The 23252-nt window shown below is 33.3% G+C and overlaps 1 protein-coding gene across 2 annotated transcripts in view; it reads left to right on the forward strand.

Annotated features, from left to right (window-relative positions):
• The first annotated feature begins 914 nt into the window (after positions 1–914).
• LOC130891736 (protein tincar) overlaps positions 915–23252 on the forward strand; it is a 155668-nt gene continuing 133330 nt past the window's right edge. Inside the window, exon 1 of one of the 2 annotated variants that reach the window (XM_057796644.1) lies at positions 915–1170. The gene's annotated coding sequence lies outside the window, so the exon portion shown is untranslated. The remainder of the gene's footprint in view (positions 1171–23252) is intronic. The other variant, XM_057796645.1, reaches the window with a different exon arrangement.

Genomic DNA, 23252 nt, shown 5'->3' on the forward strand with positions numbered 1-23252 from the left:
GAACTGGTCTAGGCTAACTAGATATCATCACATCTTCGCACTCAAAATGTGAAACAAATATCTTTAGCCTACAGGTTCTCATCCAGAGATTCAGCGATATGAACAAAGAGGTACACCTGTGCTTTATCGATTTCTCCAAAGCTTTAGATAACGTCAAACGCAAAGAACTTATCGAGGTTTTTAGAAACACTGTCATTGACGAAAAAGATATTCGTATTATAGCTAATATGTATTGGAGTTAATCTGCAAAAGTAAAAGTAAGTAGGTAATTCGCTAAGTAGAGAAATTGCTGTCAAGATGGAAGTGCGATAGGGTTCAATTCTGTCCCCTCTTCTATTCAACATTTACTTCGAAGAAATATTTACAAAATCTCGGGCAGATCTATCAGATGATATCAAAAACAACGGAGAAGCAATCAACAACATTAGATATGCCGATGATATAGTAATTATAGCAAATAAAAATGAAGAGCTACAAAATATTATGCAAAGAATATAAGCAGCAAATGAAGAATTTGGACCATAAGCAAAAATCAACATCCTCCAGTGCGCCTAACGATAAACAGTCAAGAGTTAGATCGGGTAGAAACGACTTTTACCACTGCAACTGAAACATCGACAGATGCCCTTGCTCCACTGATAATGATGATAATATTTAAAATATTCTTTTACCATTGAAAAATTTTGTCAGGATCAGTGGAATCACATTCGATTTTACATTAGATTAGTTCCCAATCTAATAATAGAAACCATCCACACTATTCACGCAATGTACCCATTCTATGTTGTCGTTTATTAATAATTCACGGTTACCTCGGTATCTGCTGCTTCCACACCTCTACTCCAGATGCAAAATCGATACTCCCACATTGCGCACGTTCCATATCACCCTTCTGCTTTCGCTTATCAAAACTACTTTCCAGAGACGCTCCATTACGACGTCGACGTAGGGTAATATTCCAGGAAAACGCGGAAGAGCATTCAGAGATGCATTGAAGGAATCGCCGTGCGTCGAGAAGTATCGGTATTTTGTCGTTAAGGTAAAAAAAAACGCCGGGCCCGGGTAATTCGTTTTGGTGTTTTGACTTGTTTTATTTTTCTTGAAAATTTCGAACTTTTTTTAAGAAGTGATGTAGAAATTGAATTAAGCATGGATCTTGACCTCTTTAGGGTAAGTTTATTTTTATAATGAAACGAAACTAAATAAAATTATTACTAGTGAGAAAATTAAGATTGGATAATTAGTACAATACAAACAAAATTAATTTTGGGAGTAGGACGTATAATTTAAAATAAAATTAATGCAAAAAAATCACTATTCCCTGATGTATAGTTAATTTCATAGATTTCAAGTGTTTTATTCTTTTCAATTATAAATTGAGTAACTTTAAAACGACTTTTTTATTCATTCATTCAATTTAAAAAGTAACTCACGACATTTTGCCATCTATAATGTACAGGTTGTGCTTTATTATGGTATTAAGTAACGGTAGTGGTAGATATTATTCAACGTTATGTATCTATCATTTGTATTTCAATCATTGATTAACAGAATCAGGTTTTTAAATAAACGTTTTCAAGGCAGCTTTCGTAGATTTTCTGCAGTTCCAATTGTCATTACTCGGTTTATCTTTCCCATTGTAAATCTACTCCATCAATCCATTTATCTTTCTCTCAATCTTGGTTTTGAAAGCAGCGCTTTAAATATATCTAATAGCTTTGGTATTATTTTTATAGACATCTTTATGAAGAAGTTCTTTAAGGTTAAAAAATTTAGAAATAGACGTGTTTATAGGATTCGACGTTAATGTATACGAGGTGTGGTGAAACTTTTATTTTGTAGAGGCGACTTCTCCGGTAAAATATAGTTTACAGGTAATTAAGTACACCAAGTTATTCAAAATTTGGCTCTCATAAACTTGAAGCAAGTCACAAATATGATGTTGATCTATTATTTACTATCGATGTTTCGTTTTGATCATATCTATAAAAATGAAAATGTGGATTTACGTGAATATATTGATTCGAAAAAGGCATTGCAACGTGTAACAATTGTTATATATTTATCTATTCTTGTCAGTTTACAAAAATTGAAATCTGAAACCAGAGACTTGGAATTTGTTCACTTTTATTTTTATTATCTATTCTTCAGAGTCTCCTAAATTTGTAGTAACAAGAAAATTGTTTAGTTTCTTATTAAATCGGCAATAGAGAAGTCTTCTAGTTCACTCAATCTTCTCTAAAGAAGCTTCTCTAGAGAAGCAATGTAATGATATCGGAATATTTGTTATACGATTTTTTTTGAGATTCACAAATTTTGATAATAATTTTTTTCTACGTCCGTTATAATATTCACGTTTTTTTTTTTCATTCATTTGCATTCATAAAGAATGTAATTTCTGAATCGGTCAGAGAGCGTGAAAAAAAGTACCGTAGTGGTTCATTTTTTCACGCTTTTGCGTTAAAAAAAGTGCCGTAACTTGTCATTTTTCAACGCAATTATAAAATTGTTTTATCAAAATAGTGGGCTGTGAACGTTTTTCTGATAAACTGTTTCACTTTTATTTCTTGATATTCGTTCAGAAAATCCGTTTTGTGTCTTATTTAAGTGTAGTATTATTATTAGTTATGAAGAGTAATAGTGAAGAGAGTTTAAACTGCACACCAGAAAATCGGCAACTGCAGCGACTATGAATCTTCTCCCTGATAACTCCAGGGAGAATTTGAAGGAATATTATTCTTTTATGGCGTGGCGTACTAAAAAAGGCATAAACAGCTTCACAGAAAGAGTTTAGTAACTTACTTTGAAACTAAATCCAAAATGTGGAAGTATTCTACACTTTGGTCGACTAATTCAAAACTGAAAGGCACCCTAATGGTAAATAACGTCGTAGACATCAGTAAATACTCGAAACTCATTGCATATTAGAAAAATTGGTTGGCTATAGACTCAAAAAATTTAAAAAATTTGCCCGTGAAGAAATTAATAAATTGCTGTTGCAAGCTCCAGACAATCATTATCTCATGCATAAGGGATGGAAGCAAAAAATTTTAATATCAAACATAAATATCAAAACAGATCATTCTTTTTGCAGTATAGAAATGGAAAATGTAAAACCTAAGTTATAGGTATCAATATCTATTTGAATTTACCGAATCCAAAAAAACTACACTGGGCATACATTTCGACGCTCCTCGGCGCCTCTATTAGTGGATTCCGGTGGTGATATAATTAAACTAAATAAGCACGGTGGGTGGAAATCCAACACAGTTGCGGAGGGTTACGTAAACGACTTAATAAAAAACAAAATGAATTCAGCAGTGAAAAGAGAACAACTAGTTTGACTCTAAGCAACATTGTAAATGTTCACGATCCTACCTACAATCCAATAAGTACTAATACAACTATAGACGGTGTTATTTCTTTACTCGTTAAATGCTGCCGATTCAAGTACCAACTTCTTCTTCACTTCAAATTAATAATGCTCACAGTTGTACTTTTGATATCACTATTACAAAATAAGAATTACGGACGTAGAAAAATTTTGTATGTAACTAGGAATTGCCGTAAGTAGTACTTTACTCACTTGTTGCATGAATAACTATTATGAGCATAACAAGCATTAGTTTATCTTTAATTGGCTTCAAATTATTGCTCTCCTCTAATCGTATTGGTAAGTAAGATCAAGAAACCTTTCTTAGGCCGGGCACAAGTTGAGACGCAGCCAACACGTGCAGGGCAGCACAATTTCTTTAACTCTTGTTGTCTAATGGGACCGCACGAATTGAGAGGCAGAGCAGTACTGCTCCGGACGTGGCTAATGTGGCATTCGTGAATGTCCCACAGAAACTGCATCACACTCGCACAGTTGCCTAAAGGCGTTTAGGGAAAATGGAATCTTGTGAAGAACAATTTATTGAACTAGTGCGAAACCACCCAGTGTTATATAATACAAGTCACCCGAACTATATGAAAATTAAATTCAAACAAGATATTTGGACAACAATTGCATACGAACTTAATTTAAAGAACGGTAAGTATGAAACTCGGTCTCAATATGCGGAGGCAACTGCACACAGTTTTCTCCCTTTCTTCCCTTGCTCTGTGCTGCCCTGCACGTGTTCACTGCGTCTCAGCTTGCGTCCGGCCTAAATCTGTTATTAAAGGATGTGAAACATATTTAGTTTTCAAATTTGAGCATATTGTTGGTTGTAGTTTTTTAAATCTTGTATGCAGCCCAACTTAAATGTCTTACGTCTGTATAAGCGCGAAACTAACGACGTGACAAACTTTAAGATCTTATGGATATTTTAAATGCAGCATTCATAACATTATTGAGTTCCAGTCTTCTTCTTGGTGTGCTGTATCAAGTCCCCTTGACACTGGCAAAACTCTTTCTATCTTGAGCTAGTTACTGTTCTGCTTCTCTTATCCCAGTCCATTCTCTAATATTCTTCAACCAAGAGGCTTGCTTCCTTCCAATTGCTCTACGACCTTCAACTTTAACCATCATAATCAAATGGAGGATATTAAACCGACTACCACGCATTATGTGTCCCAAATAAGCAATTTTCCTGTATTTAAAGTTATCCACCAACTCACGAACCGCATTTGCTCTGTTAAGGACTGCATCGTTTGTTTGCATAGCTGTCCACGGTATCTTGAGCATGCGTTCTAGTACTTGTCCACAAATATCAACATGTTGGATAAATTATTCTATTCTAAGGATTTAAGGATGCCAATATTTCCGATTTATTTTTGAAATTTTGAAATAACACTTCTCTAACTTAACTTTTTTTATACATCTATACTGAAATAATTATGTTTAATTCAACTATCAGCAACTTTAATGCGGCAATTGTAACAGTCTCCTGGTTCGTATTGCGTGTGGAAAAATTATTGTACTTACTCTTGCTCTGCAAATAAAATATAGACATTCAATTTGCATGGAAAATTCCGGGAGGTCTGTCGAAAATTCACGAAGAATGCCAAATTGTATAAAATTCAACGAGACGATCGATAGTGTGAAAACATTTATCAGCTTAGAAAAATTTTCAGCACATATCCGCCCCAAACAGTGAAGTCTAGCTCAGGGTTTCAAGTACATATTCAAACAAACAATTTAGGTGTATGAAAATTGTATAATTTAAACTTTGCGGGCTACTCTTAAAATCATTATTGGCCACTCTAGCAACTGTAAGGTCTTTGCGTGGTTTACATCCAGCGAATTACCCTCTAATACTCCTTGTTAGGTCTGTTGACCACGCTTTCTTTAGTCGTTTGTTGTGCCTTGTCACGCAAAAGTTCTGATAGTGAATTTGGATGAGTTTTTGTAATCTTTTTTATTTTATCTTCAATAACTTCTTGGATTGTTGGTACAACGAAATCTACTTGTAGAAATGTGGCTTAATACATACCATGGGACATCTATTATTTGTCGTAGTATTTTGGATTGCATAGAACTATATAGGTTAAAGACTTTTTATTCTTTTCCCTACAATCTAGTGCAGTTTGTTTTAATATAAAGTTGCTCTCTCTTTTTTCTAATATGTAGTTTGCATTATCAAATGGATTACTAGGTTTTTGATACTGTCTTCTTGTAGAATTTCTGTATCGTTAGTACACATTCTTACGAAGTATGAATGTTTTGTGTATTGATTCATTATATTCACACCTCCATTTTGTGGTTATTTTTATGATGGAATGTTTCTTCACAACGAGCGTTCGTATTGATTTGCGTGATTTAATTTAGAGTATCATTTATTTATGCATAGTTATTGGGATAGCGTTATCTGAGTGCAGGAAATAATGATAACACAAATTACATATTTACATTCATGTAAAACAATTATATGTAAAATTCTCCATTTGTAGCTTCAATTAGTTACCTCATCCATCTAAAGGAAATGTCATTTATTCGAACTACAAGGTGTCCCAAAAAAAAATAACATTGTTCAAAGGTAAACCGTTGGGCTGCCGGCTCACCGTCATGGCTGCCATTTGGTGACAGATGTTTTCTCTTCATTGTGCCTGGGAAGTTGGTTTTTCAATAATTTCATTATTTTTGCTTAAGAATAGTTTGAAAGACATGCTAATATAACCTCAGGTCGCTGGACTTCATTTTAGGGCAAGTCTAAGATGACTTGTAGTGTTTTGTTCTTGGCCACCATATGAAAGCTGCATAGCTTATGATGGGTTGCACAGCTTGAATTTTGAATACATAGTTAGTGCAAAGTTCATTATTTTTGTTACAAATATATTATTGTTGATATTTTTGCGTTGTTTCTGTCAATTATTATCAATTTGGAAAATCCTTTACTGGAATATTTTTATTTATTTAAGCCAATTTAATTGACTTAAAAGAGTTTCCTTTCAATATACTTATCTATTTCTAGTAGAATTTAGAGTAATTTGACATAAATACTACTTATCTTAATTGGATCGCCTTGTATATGTCGTTCGTTCAGTAATCGACATTAGCAGGTCATTGTTCGTTTGTTTGCTATAGAAAAAAAAAACGCTCATTACTTTTTACAGAACAAAAGAAACGCTGCTACAAAAGAAACGCTAAAAGAGAAACTTCTTATCTCTAACTCCTTTCTAAAATCTGTAATTTGTCTTGCTCACGGAATGCTTCGGTTACTATTTGACTAACAAGTCTACTATTGACCATTAGGATGTAAACAAAGGACTTTTTGGTGAAAAAACGAGTTATATGTTTTGTAAATAATGAACCCAACAATAAAACAGGTTTAATTTAGATATTGTGGAAGTGTAGAATAGTGATGAGATGAGAATGACCAGAAAAACTACATTATTTATAAGAAGTATTTGTTTTAATAATTTAGATCGTTTGTAGGAAGGTTGAACAATAAAAAATATATCAAAATCTGTAGTTATTCAAAATATTCATATATTTTCTTACAAAAATACTTTTTACCAACTCAGAAGAAAGAAGTAAGAGGAAAACCAATGAATAAATCAAAGATATAAGGTACTATACACAAACAGACGTGAAGGGTAGATCCAGTGGCGGCCTAACAAGAGGGCGGAAGGGCCCCAAATGCTTCCGCGTTCCTCTGATCAAATCTTAAACAAGACTTGTGCTTAGTACAATCGAAGTTTGAAAATAAATGGAAGGGCCCACAAGAAGCGCACTTCTGAAGACGATCAAATGAGTTATAATGTCTCATCACCTCTCACTCCTTCTCAGGACGTAAGATGAACTTCAGTGGCAATGCAATAAAAAGAAACCAAAATTATGCCTTCGTGTGGTTTCCCTTTGAGTAAAAACACAACAAAGATGAGAATAGATGACGAGACGAATAAATGGCTCGCCTTATGGTAAGTGTCAAGCTTGTCCATAATAGTTAATTGCCACCCAGAATATAAAAATTCTGCGCGGCAATGCACTGTGCTCATAACCCTGACATATTAGTTGTTAAATCTCTAGAGAAATTATATTCGTTCTTTTCGTCATCTACAGAGAGATGGCAATTACTGAAAAAGAAAACTGGAAAAAACTCAAAACGTTTATCGGATACTCGCTGGAGTGCTCATTACGAGTCAGTAAAAGTTGTAAAATAAAAAATAGAGACGATTGTGAGTAGTTTGAAACATTTTCAAGATCCAACAAAAGCAAATTTAGATACAAGATCAGAAGCAAGCCTGCTCCTGCCGGCTGTTTGTGATTTTACCTTTCTAACTTATATACAATTCTGGCTTCCTATACTGGAGGTAGTAAATTTAGTTCAACAATATTTGCAGTCTCCAAAAATGCCTCTGGATACAGGAATCACCTAACCAAATGCCTTGAATGAGTATTTAGTGACCGAACGAACCACATATCATGACAACAATACCGAGAAACGAGGAAGATAAAAAAAACGATGCCGGGTGAATCAGCTCATGATAATGGATTATCAATTTAAGAACAAATATGTCGGTCAATGTATGAATGCATGGACCGATTTATACAAGAATTGTCGTCACGATACAGGACCGTGAAACAAATCAATAATAATTTTCGAATTATTGAAACAAAGTTTATGCTAGAAGCTTCAGATGACGCTCTGGTTGTAGCAGTTGACAATGTGATATAAATTTATGGTGAATTTGACAAGGACCAAGTTTTACAAGAACCGATACGAGTATTGACGTTGCTGCCAAACGGAGAGCACAAGAAATCCTTCAATTTATAATAAAATGGGACTTCAGTGAATCGTTACCCTGTATATCGCTTATACTTCAATACTTTTTAACCATTTGCATCTCGGTTGCATCGTGCGAGAGGAGTTTTTTGAAGCTTGAACTGATTAAAAATTATCTTCGATCTACAATGGGTCAAGAACGAGTAGCTAATCTAGTCGTGCTTTCAATAGAAAGAAAAATTTCAAAAGAAATCGATTTCACAGAATTTATTGATGAGTTCAGTAAATTGAAGGCACGAAAACACATATCACACGTTACAAAAAAATTTAAAAAACTATTTTTGATTTATTTTAACTAATTTTTTTTGTCGATCGATTCGTATTTTCTTTTCTTCACACATATCCATTCCATTTTGTAGGTATATATGTTTATTTAGTCTAAATAATTTAAGTCGAATTTAAATTTCACTTCCAGATTTTAACGGAATGAATATAAACACTTATTTATACATACAAATGTGAACTGAATAAAAAGCTTGTAAAATTACATTTTTTAATGCTGGGGGTATCATTTAGCTCTGCCGCCCCGAGCCTCTGACGGGCTTAGTCTGCCACTGGGTAGATCAAAGTAAATGAAGACAAATAGAGCTTCCTAATTGGAAAGTGGAACCGAGAAATGGAAAGGCGAAAAAAAAGAAAGAGGGAAGCGTTATTCTGAAGATTAAAAAGTACCAGATTGAAGTCCCCGATCTAAAAACTTGTTGAGCTATTATGATGACTTGATGCAGCTTTTGGGTTAGTGGGTGTTTCGTGGATTGGTCAAATCGTGGAATTCTTATCGAAGGTTAGAACTTATTATAGTCGCCCTGGATCTCTATATAACCCTAATATGTATGAAGACGTAAAAATATTGAGATTCATCAAGAATTGAATTAATCAACTTCTGTTCATTTATGTAATAGAAGTTCTAAATAATTTCAAGATGATTTTAAGCATGCATAATTGAAAGTTTCAATGGGGCATATATGCATGAATGGTTGCGAGGATGATATAGCTTCGATTATAATCCAAACAGGGATATTTGGAGGTTCCTTGGAAGATAATTTTTTGTACTGTAACGCTCTTTCGTAGTTACGTGACGGTTTGACGCCAGATCCACTTTCTCCGTGCAGCCTCAGTGAAAAAAATAAATACTACAGAGGTCAATATGGTTCTGGATTGGTAGCCTGGATATTTGCTGCTAGTGTCCTTTACGAAGCTGTACAGAGTAGTATAAGAAAGCGAAACAACGATCGATTACAATTTCCTTTATTTAAAATCTGTTCTGGGTCTTGTCTTCGTTGTAGACTTTGTGGTGGTTCTTCGAGAAGTTCTTTTTCTCTACCAAATATTAAAATGGCTACCGGTGTTTCATTTCTACCGATCCTCTGGATCTGCGAGGATTCCGGTTGGGAAAAATATTTGTACTTACAACGGTATCTCTTGGTTGGCTTTTTGCTCGATGAGGACGGTGGAAAGACGCTTTTTGACGTGGTACCATCTCTTTTATTGATGTAAGCGCTTCCCTTTCCTTAGCTGTGTGAAAGGTGGGGTCGCCTTGGCTACGATTCATTGAGTTTCGGGGGAGAATATAACCCTTATAAATAGTAATCTCGAGGAAGAACTATATGTTACATTGAGGGGCTATTTTTCTGGTTATAATCGAAAAAGAATTACATTTTCAAGTTGAAAAATAATAGGTGATATCGTTGCTTTTACGTTTCAGGTAAAGAATTATTACTATGATAACATTCACAGAATTATTTCACGTCAATATTCTTCGAATTTCATAATCACCTCTCGTAGATTTGGATAAATTGACTTCTTTTGTTATATATTCCATTTCAGATATTATTTTAAGACGGTAGTTGAAAATAACGAATATCTGAGACTTTCTCTTAGATCTGAATTTTCTGTTTATAAAATGTTTCGAGGGTTTTCAATATAATAGAGGCAATCTGGAAATTCTATTTCAATGGAGTAATCATTAAACTTGAACTTGAATTAACTGTTGAGTTTTCTTGATTAATGGTAACTAAGTAATATGAAAGTGGATTCTTTTATACATTGCGGTTACTGTAGGGTCTATTATCTGTCAAATGTCGCATTTATAAAGGATGTCTCTAAAAGCTTGGTGACATGGCTCACCTATAGATTCCTGGAATGGAAAGATGTAACTATCATCTCATAGAAACAAAAAGAAATACATAAAAACCTAATGCTAGCTTCGGAAATGAATCTGGAGGGCAAAGAAAAAGGACAAAGAATTTTGGAACTTCAAATGTACACGGTTGCAAAGGTAAATTGACAGAGATTATCCATGATTTGAATGAACATAACTACAAACTTTTTATACTGACAGAAACAAAGAAAAAGGGGAATCGCGCAGAAATGCCTCAAAACTGTTTATATTTGTAAAGTGACTTGCCATCAGATCAACATATACGTAGAGGAGTATCTATACTAATCCATGAAGACCTAAAAAAGAGAATAACAGACTGGAAAGTAATTAGTAAGAACTTAATTAAAGGTAACCTGAATATTTTGCATCACAAAATCACTATAATAGCAGCTTATGGAATATCCAATGATGTCAATGTAAATGAAAAAGAGAAATAATTATATTTGGGGATTTATTCGACTATGAATGGGGAAAATTAAGAAAAAAACCATTATTGGACCATACCGAGAAGACATAGTAAATGAAAAAGTCGTAGATGCTAGTGCGTACAGAGGTGTTTGCGACGTTTCTGACCATCACATTCTCAAAACTACAATATTCTTCCCAATACGTCAAAACTTGTCAAAAAATCAGGAAGCACAACAACAGCTAATAGAAAATAGAGAAGAGAAATATAATTCAATATAATGAATAGTTTTCTGAATAAGAGTACACGATATTTGTACCAAAGAAAATCAGAGTCCTACCTTCAAAAACCGCAGAATCTAATAGAGGATGCACTGTATGAAAACATAAAATACAGCATGGAAAAATCTACAAAAGAAGCGTTAGGTATTAGAAACGTATCTAAAAATTAAAAATTCTGGTCGAAAGAAATGAAACGAAAGAATTGGTTAGCTAAAAAAAGATATATCAAAAATGGCTGAACACTAAAGACTTGAAAAAGTACAAGGAACAAAAAGACAATTTTTGGCATTATGTTCTGTGGCTCTTAAGAGTAGTTTGGTGAGTTTCCAAAAGAAAAATGTCGGTCATAACATATTCTCAAGATGAACAAACTGATATGTTTCTGGTCATCGTATTTTGTAAAAAAAAATGTTGAAGAAGTATTAAAGTGTATCAAGAAAGGTTTTTAATCGCCCTGTGTTGATTCATAAAACATTTACAAGAATTGAGAAATTTGCTCGGGAAATTCAAACATTGTGTATTATCGTGAAATGGGAAATTGTAGTCCATAGAGTTAAACAAGATTAGCCTCTACATCCCTATCACCTTCAGAGTGTAGTTAAACATTTTTATAAGTATCTTAACGGGGTGTGATTTACCAGACGATTATAACAACTTTCATTTAATTTGATTTGCGATACATGTTTCTAAATGAAAAATGTAAAAATAACCTATTCTTATATAATACTGGACTGAGGTTGACTAAAAAATAGTTTAAAAGCTAGTTTCTTTCGGTTCAATTGCGGTGACAAGTGATTGCACACTGTAAAAGGATCAAAACCGCAAATTTTCTGTCAAGTTGGAAGTTTGCAATGCCCATAGGAGATTGTGGTCACGGAATATTCCGGTTTCCTCTCTTATATCTGAATCCGAACGTTTCATTTCCCGGTAAAATGAGGAAAAGGTCGCTCAAGAATTCGTATGCTTTTATGGAAGATGAAATATTGAACGCATTCATTACAAGCAGCAAGAATAAGATATAAAATGTGATTTGAAGGAACGTAAAACGTGAGGTTGAGTTATATTACCTTGGATATAATAACTGTTATTATGCTTTTACAATAGTTTATGTGTCACTTGATACGAATATAAATATTGGTTATAAAACTTGAAAAATATCAATCATAATTGAAACCCAATATCAATATAATCCTTTAGACCGAAATAAAAAATAAACATCTGGCCTCGTCCAGAACGAAATGGTATATTGAGAGTCATGCTAATCGTAGATTCGTGAACAAAATGTTTTTTCAGAGAAAAATTTGATTGTTTGACTTGAAATTTACTAAATAAAAAATCAATGATGAATATATTCAAACCAAATAAATGAAAAAAATATACTAGATAACAAATAAGAAGAACCATACATTCATAAATTGGATAGTGAGAGAGATTATCTCATGAATAAGTCAGTTTTCAATTTTCATTTCATACAAAGAAAAGAAGCTTTAAAATTTGAAAAATAGCGTAATCTAGTTTTAACCTAATGTTTAGCAAGCTCTTCTGAGACCTTATAATTGCACTGCATTTCTTGCATCTCTTTTAGATGAGAAATTTTTTCTACTCAAGAATAGGAACGAATACTGAAGTTCAACACCACCAGGTTCAGTACTGCCTTCTTGTGAAAAAACCCGCTTTTGGTTAACTAAACCTGGATATTTCTCCGATTAACCTGCAAAGTTCCACCAGACACACAACAAGACTTTTCCTCTTTTCTACAAGGATTCTGGTAATTGTCTTTTGTCTAACCACTGATTTTCAATATTCGAGTTGTGAGGATAGATCCATTTTTCATCGCATGTAACAATACGTGTAATAAAACGATTATTATTCGGCAGGGTTCTGTTCGGATAACATACCTCGAAGTATGGTATCTTTAGAAGGTCCAAGGGAGTCCAAGAATCAGCGAGTTCTGTTACTAGGTTAGTTTTCTACTCATTCTTTTGTTCAATATCCCACACCTGTGAGCGTAAACGATTTTCAAAGGTCAAATCTCCACTCTTATTTGAAGAGCACAAGGCTTGATGAGTATAAGGCTCTTGAACTCGAATGATCCAAAGATAAATTGTTGAAAATTATCAATTATACCTGGCTAAAATGTTGGAAAAGTTTGTGAACAATTTCCGCGGAAAAAAATATTCACCCTCTAGCTCTCAATTCGGATTTAGAAACCACAAGTTAACGCAGCGTGCGATATATTTATTAACAAACCCTTTTTACAGATTTATAAATAGAGGTGATTCAGTAATAGAGATATTTCTTGAATCAGTAAATCTTCTATCTATTAAGTACCGTCTACCATTCCATTTCACTAGAAACATTTTTCAAAATATTGAGCATGGGTATTAGCAGTAGATAAACTATACTCCCCACTTCATACCTACCCTAATAGAAGAAAAAAGTTGGACATATACTTGATTATACCTGCTTGAAAGATCTTATTATTCTGTGGTTGAATTCTATAATTTACCATAGACTCTAGAGACTCTAGATCAATATTCCATGTGCATCAGAAGAGATGCTTGCTTATTTCCTGCAGTCTTACCGATGGGGATCCGATATTTATATCATATTAAGTTAGAGATATGGTTTAAATATGGATGATAAGCTCTCAAATAATGGATTGATGTTTTAGTAAAATGATCCAGGTGGTTTTTGTGGTGATAAGCTTGAGCCCGAGCGAGCTTAAACAGAATAAAATCAAATGTCAAGTGTCAAATCTTATTTTACGTTATTCTTGTGTGATTTCATCAAAAGTTTATACACTTCGCTTATTCTCATAACTAGATTTTCTGGAAATCAAATGTCAAGTGTAAAAAATCCTATTTTACGTTATTCTTGTGTGATTTCATCAAAAGTTTATACGCTTCGCTTATTCTCAGAACTAGATTTTCTGTAAATCAAATGTCAAGTGTCAAATCCTATTTTACGTTATTCTTGTGTGATTTCATCAAAAGTTTATACGCTTCGCTCATTCTCAGAACTAGATTTTCTGTAAATCAAATGTCAAGTGTCAAATCCTATTTTACGTTATTCTTGTGTGATTTCATCAAAAGTTTATACGCTTCGCTCATTCTCAGAACTAGATTTTCTGTAAATCAAATGTCAAGTGTCAAATCCTATTTTACGTTATTCTTGTGTGATTTCATCAAAAGTTTATACGCTTCGCTCATTCTTAGAACTAGATTTTCTGGAAATCAAATGTCAAGTGTCAAATCCTATTTTACGTTATTCTTGTGTGATTAGATCAAAAGTTTATACGCTTCGCTCATTCTCAGAACTAGATTTTCTGTAAATCAAATGTCAAGTGTCAAATCCTATTTTACGTTATTCTTGTGTGATTTCATCAAAAGTTTATACGCTTCGCTCATTCTCAGAACTAGATTTTCTGTAAATCAAATGTCAAGTGTCAAATCCTATTTTACGTTATTCTTGTGTGATTTCATCAAAAGTTTATACGCTTCGCTCATTCTCAGAACTAGATTTTCTGTAAATCAAATGTCAAGTGTCAAATCCTATTTTACGTTATTCTTGTGTGATTAGATCAAAAGTTTATACGCTTCGCTCATTCTTAGAACTAGATTTTCTGGAAATCAAATGTCAAGTGTCAAATCCTATTTTACGTTATTCTTGTGTGATTTCATCAAAAGTTTATACGATTTGGATGGATTCCGATCTTCTTATTTCTTCTCTTGCAGTCCAAATAAATGAATATCCGCAATTATTATCAATAGTAATGGTTGATTGTTTTTAAGGCTAATATGTTTCTCTGAATCTCTTAAGGATATTTTATGGTCTTCCACCCCGTTCTTCATCGTGAACGACCCTCAGCAACAGTCCTGCGCTAGTTGCGGACGTGCTGAACGAACATCACTCTATCACCAAGTGTGGTAACTTCCTTGCGTGGAGAAAGCAGCTGGAACCTTGCACTTGGCGCCAGTGATGATCAATCTATCTCTGAGGTCTGCGAAGCGACCCGCGGCACTGTTAGGATTTAGTCTAGATCCTTCCCTCGAGACTGTAGCTCTTTGGGCACCTTATTTTAGTACATGTTGTTCAATCAGATATAAATCCTAATATCGACTTATTTTTAGCGACTTATCATCGTTGAATAATAAAAGTCAATGATCGAAATAGTTTCGTTATTAAATTTCATATTGCTCGCTATTATTTCCATAAATTTTATTTGGTGCATTTGGTTTTTATCGAAAAAATTTCCCTTTATCTGAACTGCGATCAAGACCTTAGGCCACTCCGAGAGCAGCTTTTAGGATTTGTTTAAGTCGAACCGAGAAATTGATTTTAAATTGAAAAATAATCTCATATACTTTATTTGATGAGAGGAGTTCGGGCAAAACTGAGCTCTAGAGAATCAACTCTTTTACGCCGGTTTGTCTGTTTTTTTTTCGTTTTTCTTTTAGCATTGGAAATTTCAGTCTTTTGTTCTTGTTTGATAGTGAATCAAATTGTCTATTGTGTCCGAGATTGAATTAACAAATGTTTTAAGACGTTTTATTCTATGTAAAGACTCTTTCCATTTTTAAATAATGGTATCTGTAGACAGTTTCAGTCCAGGACTCTTGGATAAAAATGAACAATGAAATTAAAGCAAGAAATCTCGGTTATAATATATTTATGGTGAAACAAAACAAAAGTTCGTGCATTCTAAGAAACAAAATGAACACAAAATAGTTATATAGTGAAAACAATAAATCTTAACACTTAAGAAAGATCGTTGAACTTGTCTGAAGTAGGTGGAAATCTAGCGGAGATTTGCTGTAGTGACCTAGCAGCTATAGTTAATAATAAAATAAAAAACAGGAATACGTAGGGGATTAACCAAGGATGGAACGAGGAAATAGAACACATATCAGTAAAAAGGAGTTTATTTTAACACTTGTAAAGAGTGTATTTATATCTTCTGAATATATCCAAATAGAAATTTGTTCTATTCTATTCGGTTTGTTTCCCAAACAAGTAGAAATATAAATAGCAATGGAACTAGAGCAAATTTCTCTCAGAATAAAACTATAAAGCTGGTCCTTATGTTGGTCGACATAGTGTGACGCTGGTTAATGTCCGAGTTCCAAACTAAACTTCATTTAAATTTGAATTAATGAAGGCGAATGGATCTCTTGTGGTTACATCGTTTCAAAGGCTATTCAAAACTATGTGCGGGAATCTTACAAAACAGACTCTCTGGAAAGCTTATGATTATAAATTTATGTAGAATCAAAATATTTTGAGGTTATATTATTCCAAGCTTTGATGTTTTCGGCTTATTGAGTATATAAGGGTTTTCCAATAAGGACTTGACAACTTTTTTTCAAAATAAAATGAAAATCATTTGAGATATTTCAAAACCTTCATTATCGGGTTGGAGTAGGTACATTCAAAACATTTATGAACGGAACTCGACTTAGCTCATATGGACACCGCGGGCACGTTTGCAGCGGTTGATTCGTTGGACCCAATTTTGCATTACTCGGCCACACATTTCGGTCGAAACTTCTGCTATTTAGTGTTGGTTTTGAGCTCTTCAACGTCGTCAGCTTATTAGCATAGAACAATGACTTGACGTAGCCCCAAAGGAAAAAATTTAGAGGCGTTAAATCGCCAATCGACTGGTTCATTTCTTGAGATAACACGCTTATCAAACTTGTTCTTCATTAAATCGATTGTAACGTGTGCTGTGTGGCTTGTGGCGTCGTCTTGTTCAAACCACATGCTGTTCAAGTCCATGTATTCCAATTCGGGCCAAAAATAATCGATAATCATGGCGTGATAACGATCACCATTCACAGTGACGTGGCGACCACTATCGTTGACGAAAAAATATGACACTATAACGCCGATGGCATGCAAACCGCACCAAACAGTTATCTTTTGTGGATGAAGTGGTTTTTCGTTAAGCATATGTGGATTTTCATCGCATATTTTGTTTATTGACAAACCCATTGAGTCAGAAGATGATTTTGCGATGAAATTGGTCATCTTGGCGCATCTTTTCCAGAGCCCAATCGGATAACGTTCGTCGCTTCGAATGGTCCATCGACTTCAATTCTTGAGTGAGCTTGATCTTGTATGGGTGTAAAGTAAGATCCTTACGCAAAATTCACCATAAAGTGGTCTTGGCGATGCCCAGCTCTTGAAAACAGCGTGGAATTGACTGATTTCGATCATTTGCTACGGACGTTTCAACGGCAGGGATATTTTCGACACTTCGACCAACCCGTAGTCTTACTGGCACGGCAACATCACACAACGAATATGTAGACTCAAACTTTTTCCCTAAACTTGTTACTGCCTTTCTACTAGGTCGAGAATCATGACGGAAAATTGGAGTTCACGCTCTTAAAGTAGTGGGCACCGACTCCAAATTTCAGTAGTAAATTTTTCAAATTTGCAGACGTTGTTCGTTCGTGTACTTTACCATGATGAAAAGGTTATTTCTTCTGAATCAACTTACAGTGACAGTTCGATATTAAGATATTAAGTACAAACTAAATTCAAAATTGTCAAGTCCCTATTGGAAAACCCATTATATAACATGAATTTTGTATCGTTCTATAGGATTCGATTACAAATATTGATTTACTTCCCTTGAGCTTTCAATGTTTTATATTTTGCGATCTATTAATCTTCTATACTAATTAAAATTGATTTAGGTTAGGTTAGAAACTTAGGGCTTAGAAGTCTAAATATTCAAAATTAGAAAAACTCATCAGCAATTGTTAGAAAACAGAATGATTTTAACAGATTTATAATTATGTAATTGCTTTATATTGGCGGTAGATATAAAAAAATCTTTTTCAATCCAAATTACACAAAATATAAACTATATTACTTTTTATCCCTATTATCTATGAGTGTATCTCTTGATATATTGATTGTTCTAACAGTTTATGGCGTAAATAAAATAAAATTTATATTTCATTTAAAAAATTGTCATATTATAAAACAGTGTATTATTTTTTTGGAGAAAAGATACCTTATTGTCTTTAGATTTCAATGAATAAATGCTTTCCATTTTTAATTTCAGTTAAACTAAAACTATCAGAATAAATTTTGTGTTCTTGGAAGACTTTTCATTTACTTTGAACTACCACTGAAGCATTTTATCATCCAGAGTTCCTAACATCGATAAATCATCTGTATTAGTAGTCTGTTTATTAGACGTCCGTCCATTTATCTTAATTGCTTTCTCTTATAACCATTAATTATGATATACACTAAGAATGTCTTGGTGTGTTTCTCGCCATAATCGTTAAATTTTACGAGAAGTTTTATGATCTATCATTATTTCAACAATTTTTGTTCCTTAATTTCGGAGTTATATTCTGTGCAAGGATGGTGTATAAAGTGGAATTCCGTATAGGGTCATTGCATGCATGCTACGGAAAACAGGACTGATCAAGATGAAGTTCATCCTACATAATTTTCATAATTGAAAATAATTTCATAGTTACGTTTTTCATTAGTAGTTGAATATCGAATGGATACTTCAAACTGTGGTTTGGTCGCTGCTCTTTAAATTAGATATCGGCCAGAGATGTGTTAATGAAAGTCGAGTATGAAACCCTCAAAGACCACTTTGCTCTATTCCCTAGGAGGAAAGAGTATTTTTCCGAAGACCCTAAGAATGTATGGAGTTGAACCACCCTTTAAGCTAGAGTTTGAATATCTCGAGTCCGCACCTGTTGTAGAATGTTTTGAGTACCATATTGATGCTTCAATATGGTACCCCCAAGTACAAAAACCAAAATTGGGAAAGCAACCTTCGATAAGTTACAAAGGGCTCTTGCCTGAACTAACAGGCGCGTCACAATTCATCTTCCAGTCATTTTAGATGTACTTTATTTGAATGCCTTCATAGAAAGTGAATTCATAAAGGGGAAAATGGAAACATGGAGCTCGTGAACTTAACATCTAATCATTCTAAAAGAGGGTGAGGTACTCATTGATAAGGTTACTGATCCCTACCAAATTATGCTTTATCATAAATAATAAAGTTACGATATCAAGTTATGCACAAATACAGAAATTTCCAACGAGGCTCTTTGGTATTATACACAGTCGCTCAAATAGAGTCATAACTCAGAAAACTAAAAAATTATTTTTACTCTAGTGTAGGTGCTAGAAAACTTATCTCAAATAATATCAAGAGAATTTTGCGGTAACTTTGTTTTTGAGTTAGCAGCCGAAAAGTGAAAAATTAAGTTTGTTACTCGTTTTTTTTTACTTATGATAACATTTGAGCGGAGTTGCGAGATATTTCAAAAATAGATAATTAGGAGCAGGTGTATATGGGCTCAAAATCTTCCATTGACAAGGCTTTAATTAATATCTCTATTATAGTCTTATTATTGTGGTTAGTTAAGATGTTGTGTTGATGTACTTAAGTTGCAGTTAAGAAGAAATCGTCAAATGACATTAAATATGTGGGAAGATTCTTTTAAGAATATAATGAGAATAATTAAGATTTTATGTGTATATCGTATCGTATACTTCTTCCAATATCAACTGCAGAAGACAGTTATGTGAGGAACAATCTCAATATTCCATAAATACGCACCACACACATATTAAGAAATGAAAAATAATGTTCACTCCCTGTATAAAACATCTAACAAACCGTCAGTCCACGTGAACTCATCATCTCCACTGTTTACCAATGAAAACATCGAATAAAAAATATAAATGGCCAAAGCCGTCAGAAGGTGTATGTACACTATTTCTTTAAAATATTCCTACTAGATAGTCTACGAAAAGCAGTGGCGTGGCTTGGTGAGATTTATTTAATTCATAAGCTTTACACCAAGGGCGAATGAAGACAATGAAATTGCACAGTGTAGTGAGAAAAAAAAACGGTATGAATTTAATAACAAAGATGTAGATATACAAACGCAGCAAGTTATTTTAAATATATTCGAATGTTTAAAAGAGGAAAATATCCGCAATATGATAAAGCAATCGTAATAAGAATTGCTGAATTAACTAGAGTAGATAAATTTTCCATTTATCAAGTAGTCACGAAAGGGGTTGCTGTGGATCATTCACAGAATCGAAAAACATGTGAAGAAAAACCGAAATCAGTTGATAAAGCTACTCAAGATTTTATACATAGAACAATTTATAGTTTATATAAGGAGCACAGGGTTGCCACATTAAAAGTAATACAGCAAAAGGTAGAAAATTATCCAGAATACAATTATACCAGTTTAGAAACATCGTGTCAAGTATTGTCAGCGTGTGGTTTGAAACTCAAAAAACTGAATAAACGGATGGCAAGAATCGTTTGACTACCGAAGCTCTAATCGAAGAATGAGGTACAAAAAGGGCTCAGGTCACGTCTGGTACCTTGTTTAAACTAAACTTCCTTACAAGCAGGTATCTACGCCTATGGTAAATCAAACAAAATTGTCGGCAAGGGTTTTTGTAATCTGCAATTGATATTGAATTAACTATAAACAGTTAAAGTTGTAATGTATTTAGTTAAATAAATCGTAGTTATGGTAAATTGGTTTATTAATTTTCACTTTTTCAAATTCCCACAATTTCAATAACGTTCTAATTTACTCCACAGTTCAACAACGTTTTGTTAATGAATTCTATTGTGATTTATATACCACGTCTTACCTAAATAGAACTGAGGATGTTTTTGAACTCGACTATTGTATAAATGCTGGAGTGAAAATAGTACATTCGAAATGATTTGGGTGTGTCGGGAGACATCTTTCCAAAACGAAAACGCGGAAAACATTTATCAACTTGGGGTATCTTCACAATACAATAAGTTGAAGTGACTGTGAAATATTATGTTTTTGAATTTTTGATAGTAGCGGCTTTTATTTACCTGTGATATAATGTATGCACTCAACGGGAAAATATATTCTAACAAATTCTTGAGAACCTATATTGTATGGAAATCTTATTTCGTGGAGTTGATTGAATCGGGGTTACTTATTCATTATTCAATTGTACGCAATTACCTAGCTAGGAAATTTTTTTATTAAGTGAAAATATACCTTCTACACAAAAAACCACCGCAGAGTGCGATGCTTAACCTTCCGTTAAGGAGGATTGACAATTATGTTGAGATAGATCTTAGATTGCATGTACTTTGTTCATCAAAAGGTTATACAGATCACCTTATAAGTCATTTTAAACTGCAGACCTGGCTAAGTTGAAATCAATGATTGAAGAATGCATTAAAAAGCCACCTTTTCAATTTCACGCACAACAAAGCAAAAATGAACTAAAAGAGAATAACTATTCCGAAAGGATTACTAATTATTTAGAAATATTATTAAGAATTAATAAAACTACATAAAAATGTATTTTGAATAAATAAGTTAAATTTAAAATTCTGTATTATTAAACAGAATAATTCTAGTTCGATTTCGCGCACAAAAAACTGTAGATGTAGATTATTAAACAGAATAATCCTAGAAAAATTACTGTTCACGGAATTAATCTCATATTAAAACCAAAATATCAGGTTAATAAGTCTGTAAAAAAGTAAAAATTATCAGTCTACTTCGTTATTGATGCGCACCGAAGCGTCTAACCAAAGTAACTTCAATTTTGATTGTTCAAGCTTACCGCATATGCACATTCAATACAAAAAAATGCTTTTATTGAGTTTTTAGTGAGCAAAACTTACTAAAAACTCAAGTCAAATTCAATAATAACGACCTGTGTATACTTGAATTGGTAGCAAAATTTACCAGCACTTTTGACAGACATGAAAAGCTTAATTGTCCACTATTATCATTTATTCTGCAATATTTCTGTCGTACTCAAAAGAAAATTAGATTTATGTAGTGGAAACGAAATGTATCTGAGTAAAATTATATTAAGTGTCAGATGTAAAAAGCTTAATATCAAACATATAAACTATGGTAATGATTCTTTTATTTATTTATACTGTTTTAAACGGTGGGTTTAACTAGATAGACTAAACTATGCACTGAAGATTCAACTACTAGCTTTACACCAAAATTATCCACTCAAATCTAACTATTCAGTAAGTTGAATAATTTAAATCTTCGTTTCTTTTTTACTATTCCGATCCGTTCATTACGATCAAACTTACTCGTTAATAAATAAGCGCTTATTTATAGCAAAAAGGATTTCTAGATAATTCGATTCTGGTATGTAAGTAAACAAAAAGGCCTTAATAGAATTGATTTTGAAAAATAGCCATAGCATATTGTAAATAAATAAAAACAAGATTCGCCGCTCTCGGAAATTTGTACCCGGCGCGCCCACCAAATTGTAGATTCCATTAACATTGGACAGGGTCGGCTTCGCGTGTCATGTCATGAACGAGAACAAATTTGAAACGGTTTTAAGGTGTTTAAGTATCTCATAATTCAAATTAAAACAAATAACCAAGGAAACAATATGAAGAACAAAATGTTTCTAATAAACAAAACAGTAAAAATAGTAAACAGTAAAATATTCTCACTAAATGTACAAAGATTAATAATGAATATCAAATTAGAATTCATAGAGGATATAGAACATTATCAAAATAATGCGCCACTATGAAATAACAAAATGAAAGTTATATATTAGCGACCTGGGTGTAAAATATGGTATGTGCAAGGATGAATTTTACATTTTGGTACCACCACAATCGTCGTACATGCCTAGAAATTTCCCCAATGAGTACAATCATTATGATCGATTTAGAATGTTCGAGAAATTTCCCGAATGATCTGGAAAGTTCCAAAACGAGTGCAACTCATTATGATCCATTTAAAATGTTCGAAAGAGTTCTAGAAATTTTCCGAATGATCTGGAAAGTTCCAAAGCGAGTGCAACTCATTATGATCGATTTAAAATGTCGAGAAAGCTCTAGAAATTTCCCGAATGATCTGGAGAGTTCCAAAGCCAGTGTAACTCATTATGATCGATTTAAAATATTTGATAAAGCTCTAGAAATTTCCGGGATGATCTGGAGAGTTCCAAAACGAGTGCAACTAATTACGATCGATTTAATATGTTCGAGAAAGTTCTAGAAATTTCTTGAATGATCTGGAAAGTTCCAAAATGAGTGCAATTCATTATGATCGATTTAATATGTTTGATAAATTACTAGAAATTTCTCGAATGATCTGGAAAGTTCCAAAATGAGTGCAACTTAT

The sequence above is a fragment of the Diorhabda carinulata genome, chromosome 3 (assembly GCF_026250575.1).
Source record: "Diorhabda carinulata isolate Delta chromosome 3, icDioCari1.1, whole genome shotgun sequence".
NCBI lineage: Eukaryota > Metazoa > Arthropoda > Insecta > Coleoptera > Chrysomelidae > Diorhabda > Diorhabda carinulata.